Source organism: Chrysemys picta, chromosome 5, assembly GCF_011386835.1.
Source record: "Chrysemys picta bellii isolate R12L10 chromosome 5, ASM1138683v2, whole genome shotgun sequence".
NCBI lineage: Eukaryota > Metazoa > Chordata > Testudines > Emydidae > Chrysemys > Chrysemys picta.
In genome coordinates, this window is record NC_088795.1 from 72,623,787 (window position 1) to 72,636,201 (window position 12,415).

A 12,415-nucleotide genomic window follows, 5' to 3' on the forward strand; every position below is an offset into this window, starting at 1 on the left:
GGAACCTTTAGATTCATATTCCAACCTCTGCCATTTGAGCTAACAGGCACACACAACCATAGCTTATCATCTTCTTTGTGGACCAGTACTAGAGGAGATGGGACGGATGCTTTGCTAGGAGGTTTCACAGAATTTGCTCACAGCAGAGGAATGGTGTGACTCCGTAATCCTGGGTTCCATTCCAGATTCTGGAGGGGAGTGTGCTGTAATGGACACACACTCTTCTGCCCATCCCCACCAAGCTTTATGCCGCCTGCCCAATCCCCTCCAACTTGTCTTTGTTCTAGTCCAGTCTCTTCTCTATCCTTGTCTCCTAACCTACCTTATTTCAGTCTCCACTGTTATGCACATCATACAAGTGCCAGTATCCTTGCACAGCAAATCCCAGTTCCTACTTTTGACTCCTCATCTGATTTGTCTCTTCCCCAACCTGGCCTCCAATAGACACCTCTCCACAGAAAGATAATAGATAGCAATTAATGCAAAACAGTTATGGGTTTGTGTCTTTGACTCTCTTCTAAATGGAAAGATTCCCCCTGATTTAAGTGGGCTTTGGATCAGGCCTATAGTGAAGTAATAAAATAGGTTCCACTTAATTCTTATCAAAATAGGAGATCTCCAATTTCATTTGCTTTACTTAGGTCAGAGTCACAAAATACTGCACAACTCTCAATGACATTAAATTTTTTATTTCTTTTTATTTCTTACTCCCATGGTCATCAATCCATACTTCAAATCAGTTCATTTAGAAATGTTAGGGAAATTATGCCAGCCAAAAGCCTCAGCACCAGCTGAGGTTCTTGTGGACTCCATCTGGTAAATATCATAGAATCATAGAATCATAGAATATCAGAGTTGGAAGGGACCTCAAGAGGTCATCTAGTCCAACCCCCTGCTCAAAGCAGGACCAATGAACTCTCATTTATTTATGTAAAACATAGATTGGTTCAATCAAGTTCTCTCTCTTTCCCTTTGAATCGGATATATGACCTTGAATCAAAATTTTGCTGGTTTTTGACATTTTTATTGCAGAGAGTTCAAGAAGACAACTGGCATCATTTAGTTGCTGGCTTGTTGCCAGCCTTCCTGTAAAAGACTTAACCTCTCCTCTCTCTTTCCTTTGTCATCTTCACACTAAGATACACTGTCAGGAGTTTCCGAGCTTGCTCACTGAGGTTCCCTTATCCTCACCTATAGTTATTTTACATTAAAAGTGAAAAGGTATATCTATATTATATAGATATAGCTTGCCCAGACAATGACTAAAGGGAGATCTAATAACTGTGTGCTTGCATTGCAGGGTGTTAACACTGGATTCAGAGGGACTGTTTAGGATGCAAAAAGAGCGTGTGCCTAGGACTATAGTACGCAGTATAGTTCCTCATCAAGTCCAGGATTAAATTAAACCATTATTTTCAGCTTCCACTACTACTTTTGGGAGGCTATTTCACAATATAAATTCGATTAGAATTTAATAGAAAAAAAGGTAATTTTTCTATACATTTTGGGATACTTCTCCAGAATCTAATAGATTAATGTGTTCTATAAAATTATATAGAATTGTTCATACAACTAGAGAATAATATCCTTCTATATTAAAGAACCCTCTTCATTTAATCCCTACTAAACTGTTGGGATTCAGTCAATAAGGACATTAGGAAAAAAATCTGGATATTCTACCCATTTTTTTTTTTTTTTTACTTTAACATTACACCATTATTGCATATAACTTGCATTGTCAAGAAAATGGACTAGATGACCTAAAATGTTTTCTCCTTCTCAAATTTCTATTCTTTATCGGTTGAGGAGCAACAAAGGCTTCTTCGACATGGGAGGAAGCAACTATCTCTCCTGGTTCCCAATTGGGTCCTATTGGTACTGAGCTTTTCAGACTAGAATGTGAAATTGAATTCCCAACACCATCTCTCAGTTTTCAAAGGCTCCAATATAGAATAATGAATCAAGTAAGTAGTTAGTTATTTTCCTACTCAGGCAACATTCTGTGACCGAAAGCACCCCTGTATTCACTCCCTACACATTATTGTAATATCTTTGTGCAAAATATGCCTTCTGAGGTAGCATTTTAAAAATGAATAACACACTTATCAATATTCTTGTGTAATATATGTACCCAATGCATATTAAGAGTTATGAACAAAAGCTGAAATTATGATTACAATGTGTTTACCAGACAAGTCTGGGGAGGAGATAAACTGGTTTCTCAAAGACAAAGGACAAGCTCATGCCTCTACCTAGGTTTCATCAAAGTTGATTGGCAATCATCTGGCAAGTGGCCATTTTGGGGCAATGAAGCGGGGTAGGAACAGATCAATCTGCATTTTAGCAAATAATATCATGGAAACTTTCACCATGAGACTCACAGCTGGAATGAACTTTACCTAGTGGTAACCCTTAAGAAGATGCATTTCAAAGGGCGACTAGACCATAAAACTGAGAAACAAAAATACCCCAACAGTTCGTGTGTGCTTGCTTGTGCGCGCGCTCTCTCTCTTTCACCTAAGAAGACAAAGGAATCAGCCCTTTGACTTTAGGGGGAGATCCTGAGCTAAGAATTTGGTCAGCCATGTTTCTGGAAACATGTAAGGAATTTTCCTTGAACCAAGTCAAGCTTGTTAAAACACTTTCTAATAGCTGAAACTTATCTTTTTGTCTTGTAACCATTTCTGACTTCAATACCTTATACTTGTACTCACTTAAAATCAATTTGTAGTTGTTTTTTTTTTTAAAATACTTGTTTTATTTTTTAATCTAAACCAATCGAGCATTGTGTTTAACTCCAATTAAAGTAGCAAACTGATGAATATTAATCCTGTACAGGGGCAACAGACCATTATATCTGAACTGTCCAAGAGGGGGATGGACAGTGTAAAACACATGTTTTTTTGGAAAATTTCGGACTGGGAGTATGTTGGGGTCACCCTGCAAATAACTATAGCTGGTGGAAGCCAGAGTGTGACTGGAGTGTTGTTGACAGGCTGCTGGGGTCAGAGCTGCTGGACCAGGTCTATAATTATACACAGACACTCAGAGTGCATGTCTTGCATGCTGTGAGAGGGCAGGTTGGGAGCTACAACAGCAAAGCATTGTGAAGCACCCAAGGTTGCGAGGTAGGCAGTAAGACAGGCCCTCCCTGATCTAGATTGCACCCCAGAACTTACACTAGATGGGATGTGCGATGTTCCTTTATGTAAACTTGAAACACAAAAGAGGTTACTAAAACTCAGAGTCCAGTGATTAGAGCTGAAGACTGAAATATATTTCTCATGCTTCTGCTGATTCACTGTGACAACTATAGCCTAAAATACTGATATTTGCATATTTTATTCCAAAATACTAAGTTTTAAATGAAAATGAGTTAGTTTGCAATGTTAAGTATCTAAAAGTTAAGAAGTGCCAGTTTTATGGTTGCCCAGCAATATTAATTCTGTCCCCATTTGCATCCAACCTCTGCATTGAATGAGGCACAATTCCTTGGAAAAATACCATGTGATCATGTTAGATACTGTGCCATAGTACATACAAAGGAGATGTTACAGCTTCTAAAAATATTTGCAAGAATCCTTTATAATGGAAAGTGTTAGGTAATCAATTATAGAAATCATTAATAGTTTCTCCTCATAGAGGGAATACAGTGATGGAGGCTCAGGCAGGTATTTATCAGTGTTAAAATCAAAGTAAATAGCAGCAAATGCCTGTAGTTTTAGGTTTTGGATTTTTTTTTAATAGAACACTCTGTGTCGGGTTTGAGCCCTTTGGGGTGTCACCTGATGTGCTGAGATATCACTGAGCTTGTCTATTATGCCAGCCTGGGTTCCTTATACCTGGCCTCACAAACCTCTTCCAGCCAAGCACACAGGCAGGGCCATATCCAGCTGCACAGAGAGACAGAGATCCGCTCAGGAAAGATTCAGCTTTAGGGGCTTGCCCCAACACTCTGGTGCCCTCTCTCTCTCTCTTTAGGGGTACAAACCCAAAGGTTTTTATGAAATGTGCCCGCTCCCTCAATGTGCAGAGAGGGATGCACAACTTCTACCACTCCCCCCAGTTAGAAATTACATAAACTGAGTTATATTTTATTATTATTATTAACTACATAAGGTGACTTTTAAGTGAATATAAGAGATTACTGACCAAATAAAGCAAAATATGTAAGCTACACTCAATATACTAAAGAAACTGGTTAAAAAATATCCCAGGTAATGTTTAGTATCGGGTCACAAGACCACCTGACTCTGTAGTATCACAGTCCATGAGTCAGTGGCAGTATGGAGCATCCGCAGGAAGACCAAGCCTTTTCACAGTCCATCATCCTTGCTAATGGGCCATTAGCCCTGTCTGGCTTTTCCATTGTTGTACTTGAAGTGTTAGCAGTAGGAGTCACCCAAAGTAGCATAGTTGAAATAGTCAATATTCCTAACTTGAGATACAGAGATGATACAGGCATACAAATTAGATAAACATATTCAGTACATTATAACCTTTCCAATGATACCTTACAAGACCCATCTTGTATAAAGTATATATCAGTTATGTCATGTCCATATCATAAGCATGTTTTCATGAAGAATATGGAGTGAAACTGACCATCAGTGTGTGACGTATATTTTTTGATCCTCATGTCCTTATTCAGGGCACATTTCCCACTGACTTTAGTTTTGCCTTAATAAGAACTTCAGTATTTGGCCCAAACCACTCAGAGAGAGAGAGAGAGAGTGTGAGTGTGTGTGTGCGCGCGCGCGCGCACACATGTATAATAAATAATTGAAGAGACTGGGAAGGCAGGCTGCCTCACTAAAGTAATGAAAACACTTTGCACCTGAGAATGTCACAGGAAAAGGCTAGAATTAATTCCAAAAGCCCATAACTTCCTTGCCCTGTCCCCTAAGTATAACTAAATAATAATAGTTTAACTATGCTATGTCACTACTCACATGGATTTGGAAGTCTAGGAAACTCCTTTCTCTAAAGCAAGTCACTGCCACACCTACCTCAGCGCAAGCTCCTGAGGAAAAACTAAGGCCCTCAGGTTTCAGAGTAGCAGCCATGTTAGTCTGTATCCACAAAAAGAACAGGAGTACTTGTGGCACCTTAGAGACTAACAAATTTATTAGAGCATAAGCTTTTGTGGACTACAGCCCACTTCTTCGGATGCATATAGAGTGGAATAAATATTGAGATATATATACACACATACAGAGAGCATGAACAGGTAGGAGTTGTCTTACCAACTCTGAGAGGCCAATTAAGTAAGAGGGGGAAAAAAAAACTTTTGAAGTGATAATCAAGATAGCCCAGTACAGACAGTTTGATAAGAAGTGTGAGAATACTTACAAGGGGAGATAGATTCAATGTTTGTAATGGCTCAGCCATTCCCAATCCTTATTCAATCCTGAGTTGATTGTGTCTAGTTTGCATATCAATTCCAGCTCAGCAGTCTCTCGTTGGAGTCTGTTTTTGAAGTTTTTCTGTTGTAAGATAGCCACCCGCTGGTCTGACATTGAATGGCCAGACAGGTTAAAATGTTCTCCCACTGGTTTTTGAGTATTATGATTCCTGATGTCAGATTTGTGTCCATTAATTCTTTTCCGTAGAGACTGTCTGGTTTGGCCAATGTACATGGCAGAGGGGCATTGCTGGCACATGATGGCATATATCACATTGGTAGATGTGCAGGTGAACGAGCCCCTGATGGTATGGCTGATGTGATTAGGTCCTATGATGATGTCACTTGAATAGATATGTGGACAGAGTTGGCATCGGGCTTTGTTACAAGGATAGGTTCCTAGGTCAGTGGTTTTGTTCAGTGATGTGTGGTTGCTGGTGAGTATTTGCTTTAGGTTGGGGGGTTGTCTGTAAGCGAGGACAGGTCTGTCTCCCAAGATCTGTGAGAGTAAAGGATCATCTTTCAGGATGGGTTGTAGATCTCTGATGTGCTGGAGAGGTTTTAGTTGGGGGCTGAAGGTGACAGCTAGTGGTGTTCTGTTATTTTCTTTGTTGGGCCTGTCTTGTAGGAGGTGACTTCTGGGTACTCGTCTGGCTCTGTCAATCTGTTTTTTCACTTCAGCAGGTGGGTATTGTAGTTTTAAGAATGCTTGATAGAGATCTTGTAGGTGCTTGTCTCTAAGGCCCTCAGGACTCCTTGTTATTGCCATAGGTTCCACAACCAGAGACTGCAAATATGAAAGCAATATTGAATAGAGGGGGATAGAAAGTCCAGACTGGGCTGCAAAGGAGACATCTTTTGAGCACAGTCATAATCCAAGTTGACTTAAAGTAAGAAATAAATTTGTTTTCCTGGTGGTGGTGGTGGTGTTTAAATTGGAGCAGTTCTGTGGAACAGGGATTAAATCAATGCATGGAAAATTTTATCTGTCTCATGCAGGCACAATTTTTTTTGGTATTCTCAGAGAAGTTCTCCTGCCAGCATTTGACTATTTGCGAATAGACCAAACAGCAGGTAAATTACTTCCTTACCATTTACATATAGGAAAATGTGACTGCAACAAATCATTTCCTTAGCAGTTTCTCAGTTCACCTAGAGTTTGTAGCATGTTCATATCAAATAATTCTGACAGAGATTTGGGGACCATTTTCACATGCATTTGATCCTATGAAGAAAGTTACTGCAACATGTTTGTTAGTTTAGATGGAGGACAACATGCTACCTGAGGGTGAAATCTATCACTCTGCAGAGTACTAGCACAAACCAATATTCCACTTAAATCCCACCTTAAACTTTCAAAGTGGTATATAGATCTTCTACTGGCCCTATGTATAGGAATGAATTTCACCCTGAGTGATAATGCAAATGGTGAAAACTTGAATCGAAATTTAAAAAAAAATGCTGTTTGGAAAACCCAATGATCACATTTTTATACTGCTGAGAGAACATTTCTACTGCCTATTAATAGCTAAACACATTAATCCAACTTGAATGCTATGAATTGGATGTTAAGAAACTCGCCTACTTATTTTTATATCCCTTTTTAATACTTAGTAAAAAACATTATTTTACACTAAAACTTATCTGGAAAAGGACAATAGGAATTGTGCTCCTATGAGAGCAATGTGTGTCCTGAATAGACTAACAAGTAAATTTATACTACAAGATATTGTATATCAGAAATTCCAGGTTGTCTGATTACATTAGCCAAACAACATCTCCACAATGCTGCATCATAATATGAGGCTATTCCCAAAATTTGGCAAAGATTTCTTAGTACAGGCTGTGCTTGTGATATATAAAGCAATAATGTTTTTTTCAATATCTATCTCTAACAACAATCTCTTTGCGCTTGGATGTTTGACCTTTAGGAAAGGATGACATTTATCTTTTGAATTCTGTGTTAGTTTAGAGATGAGACTATGCATTCTAATACAAACAATGAATCATCAAAAGAGATACTGGAGGATCCACAAAACTCATCAAGAATTATTTGTGTGGTTCTAAAGCTCATAGGTACACATCTCCTAAGTATGGAGAAATAAATGTAGCATTATTCAGTAACATCTCCATTCCAGTGGGATGGAGGTCATTCTGTAAAAATCCCATTGCAAACATCAGTCCTCAGTTGACAGGGAAAAAAAGCTGAGCTACTAAGTTTTCAGCTCCAGTCCACTGTGAGGATAGTCTTAGCAAGCATTTCCTTTCAGTGCATGCTGTTGAAAATACAATAAAACAAAGACTACCGGTAGTTTTTTTCTTAATTTGAAAATAACAACAACAACAAAAAAGCAAAGCTGCAGATTTGTTGTTGTGCTTGAAGGATGATTATCTGTGTTTTTAGTGTAGGAGTAAATGTGTGGTTATTGCATTTTTTAATCACTATTAGGAACCCCTCTACCCCTCTGTCTCCCAGGATGACAATACTAGTATAATTTTTTACTTTCTTTCCTTCTCTCCTCACCCAGTCTTTCAGTAAGCCTAGCCTCTTTTATCACCAAAATCCATTCCCCCCCATCTCTTCTACTTAACCCCTTGTTCACACTTTGATCATTCCTCTTCATAACACTGAAATTTCCTTATTCTGACCTGTCACCCTTTCCCTTTATTAAGAATGCTGCTGCTTAATTTATCTTCAACTGCATCCATGTTTCCTCCTAGACAACTTTCTTCATTGGGTTCCTGTCTCTTACTGCATTGAATTCAAGCTCATCAACCACATATTTTATCTGATCTAATATCTACATGTCTGATCTAATGTCCTACTACTCTTCCACTTATATTCCTCTCAGTCTTTTTTCCTTACTGCTCTGTTAGTGGGGTTTTCAAACTGTCAGTAATGTTGTCCCCAATGACTAACAGCCTCTCACTTCTTGACAGATATGACTATATCCTGCAATATCCAAGACAAACCTTATGGAATGAAGTTTAAGTATTCAGGAGTGCATTGTATTAGAAATGCATGTACTTTGGGGGGATTGTGCACAATTTATTTAGGAGGGAATCAGGATTAATGCAATCTCTTGGAAGGATTAGGAACTTCTGGGGACAATATATGTGAAAAGGATTTCCTAGGAAACACTTGAGGTTGGGGGAATGCAGATGCCCTACTTCCGAATCCACCCATTCGAAGCTGTGCTTTGAGCAGAAAACCCATTGTCTCGCTGACAGGGCTTGCTCCAGGCACTAGCCAAGGAAGCACGTGCTTGGGGCGGCAGATTCCAAGGGGTGGCATTCTGGCCGACCTTTTTTTTTCTTTTTTGTTTGCCACTCTGGCCGCCCTGTAGGGGGCGGCGGCGCAGAGGAGGGGAGTGCCCTGCAGCAAACTCTGCAGGGCAGCCTGCGTCCTTCCCTCTCAGCCAACCGGAGCGGCGCAGAGCCTCCCGGCAGGTGGCGCAGCAGGAGGGGCCGCGTGGCGAGCGCCCCGCTGAAGCCCTGGCTTCCCCCCTTCTCTCTCTCTCTCTCTTTCCCCCTCTCGCCCCGCTAGACCGGGCATGTACTCTGCTGCACGTCTGCAGCACAGGGAGTCCTCCTGGCTCCGGACGCCCTGCAGTTTTTTTTTCCCCCCTGCTTTGCCGCTCTGGCCACCCCGCAGGTGTTTTGTGTTTGTGCGCGTGTGCGTGCTTTGCCGCTCCGGTCCCCCCACAGTGTGTGTTTTTGTTTTTGTTTTGTTTTTTGCTTGGGGCAGCAAAAAAGCCAGAGCCAGCCCTGCTGGCTGATTACCTATTCCTTGTCTCTTCAAAGGCCCATGGATAAATGAGTGACTCAGGCTGTCTACACAGGGATGAAAAAAATGCAGCCCCACATCATCTGACTAGGGCTTGCGGGGCTCAGGCTCGATGTCTAGAAAAAAAATCATTGTGTAGACATTCAGGCTCGGTCTGGAGCCTGAGCTCTGGGACACGGCAAGGTCTCTGTAATGCTTTATACCTCAAAAATCAACATGCTTGCATAGAAAGAACTGCGTGTGGTAACTTATAACTGTTGACAAAATTAATCTATTAGTTTCTGAAGAGAAGGCAAAAGAAGCTCATTTAAGCAGCCTGTCATTTGCTGGAGATCTCCATGTAGCCAGGGGAGTGTGCAGACTGCAAATATCCCTGACAGATGAGTGAGAGATGCATATATCCAGCCAAGAGAGCCAATGGCTGGGGAGCCAGAAGCTGAGAGTGGTCACCCTTGCTGAACCATAGAGGGGTAATACAGTTGTATTTATTCTGAACTGTGACAAGTTTTTTCACATTGTTTCACACTGTCAATCATGCAGTTCTCAGTGTCTGAAATAGCCTTCCTCAAATCCTTCCAAAAAGGAAAGCTTCTCCATGGATACTTCCTACCACCTCCTCTTCACCTCCACAACTTTCACTTTCCCTGTATGTGTCTTTATGTTGTGTGTGATTCTTGCCTAAATTAAGGCTTGATATTAAAGGCTGCTGAGCACTGCTGAAAGAAGCATGGCAAACCAAAATTCTAATGCTCCTGATCTGTGCAGCCAAGAATCTGCATGCTGTAGAGAAATGCACACCGTGATTAGCAATATGAGTAAATCTTTGTTCGTGCCCTAAACTGAGCACTGGTGCACAGGGTGCATGATGGGGCTTGGAGACAGGATGTGGCCAGGAGATAGCTGTGTAAATGCCAGCAGTCATCCAAATTCCTGGCTGGCATAACTCCACTGATATCAATAGTTATGCCAGCAGATAAATTAGTCCAGTACACGTAGTGGCTGTGCTTAGGATTTTCAGTTATTCTTTCTGTCAACCAGTGATAGAGAAATTTGTGAATGTGCTTAAAAATTGATCTTAGAAAAAAGTGAGAGCAGAGGTAACTGGGAGCCAGAGAGCTCTGGGGGGAGGGGGAACACTTTCATGATACATGTTAAGCACAGTGTTTTAGTCTGCCCACCAGCCTACAGCACCATCTCTTCAATTCATTTCCCTTTATTGGACTATGAGTTACAAAATGTTAAGTTTAGTACTTCTGCCTGACACATCTCATTGGGATCCTGCAGGATTGACCCCTTAGAGGTGATTCCGACCCCCAAGGATTTTACGGTCTACCTTAGAATAATAGAAGATTAGGGTTGGAAGGGACCTCAGGAGGTCATCTAGTCCAACCCCCTGCTCAAAGCAGGACAAACCCCAACTAAATCATCTCAGCCAGGGCTTTGTCAAGCCAGGCCTCAAAAACCTCTAAGGATGGAAATTCCACCACCTCCCTAGGTAAGCCATTCCAGTGCTTCACCATCCACCTAGTGAAATAGTTTTTCCTAATATCCAACCTGGACTTCCCCCACTGCAATTTGAGACCATTGCTCCTTGTTCTGTCATCTGCCACTACTGAGAACAGCTGAGCTCCATCTTCTTTGGAACCCCTCTTCAGGGGGTTGAAGGCTGCTATCAAATCCCCCCTCACTCTTCTCTTATGCAGACTAAACAAGCCCAGTTCTCTCAGCCTCTCCTCGTAAGTCATGTGCCCCAGCCCCCTGATCATTTTTGTTGCCCTCTGCTGGATTCTCTCCAATTTGTCCACACACTTTTTATAGTGGGGGACCCAAAACTGGATGCAATACTCCATGTGTGGCCTCACCAGTGCCGAATAGAGGAGAATAATCACTTCCACCAATCTGCTGGCAATGCTCCTACTAATGCAGCCCAATATGCTGTTACACCCCTGCATGCTCGAGCAATATTTTTATACTCCTCCTTAGTCATCTTGTTTGCAAAGTTCATTGTAAATATATGGAGCTATTTAAATTATACTTATTTGCAGTATTAATAATAGAAAGAAGACTGAAGGAGAACTTGATAAGTCTTCAAATATGTTAAGGGCTGTTATAAAGAGAATAGTGATCAATTGTTCTCCCTGTTCACTGTAAGTAGGACAAGAAGTAATCTGCTTAATCTAAGGCAAGTGAGATTTAGGTTGGATATTAGGAAAAACTTTCTAACTGTAAGGATAGTTAAGTATTGCAATAGATTCTCAAGAGATTGTGGAATACCTATCACTGGTGAGTTTTAAGAACAGATGAGACGAACACCTGTCAGGGATGGCCTAGGTATACTTTGTCCTGTCTCAGTGCAGGGAGCTGGACTACATGACCTCTTGAGGTCCCTTCCAGCCCTACAGTTCTAACCTACGAGAGTGAAAGCAACATTTGGTGAGATGAACCGGGCTGAACAAACTAACAACACATTTGGACTTTAAAATCCAGTTTGGGTTGTTTTCTTAACCTGCTACATTAATTTTATGACTTTGATTATGATGATTTGCGAAACATAAGCATTTCAAATGCCAAAAACCGGAAAGAAATGACTAATAGCTTTCTTTATATAGCAGAGGTTTTCTCCTTGTGCTTCAGTCTTTCAAGCATGAGTTATTCTATAGTATGTTAAATGAATATGCAATTGGGCCTTAGATTCTCATCACTAGTGAAAAGGAGGGCAAACAGCCCTGAACTGGAACAAACCCCACACGATCCTTCCTACCAAAAGAGGTATCTAATGAATAGACTTCTTTCCCTCCAACTCTGAAACTGTTAAATTCAAATATAGTTGAGTAGCCTGTATAACTCCATTACTCACAATGCAAGAGTGAAATTGAATAGTAGGTTCTTCAATTTTCCTAGCATGGATTTTTCCACTTATGGCAAATTAGTATTTTTGTAAGAAGAGAAAATGTGAAAATTCACTAACTTTCTTTTTCAAATGACTTCCTTTTAAAAATATTTCATTTTACTAGGCCATCACTGAAATACACAGTACATTGGAAGCATCCCAGATGTATACAATATTCATACAGCAACTATACAGTAATGTAATTAAAGATGCTTCCTAATCTTGGTGGATAAATCATTGGAAACCTTTGCCTGCTAGAACAAATGCATTAGTGCTTTTTTGTGTGTCCACTATATTGCACCAGAGGGCCTCCATCTTCAATAATAGCACATAG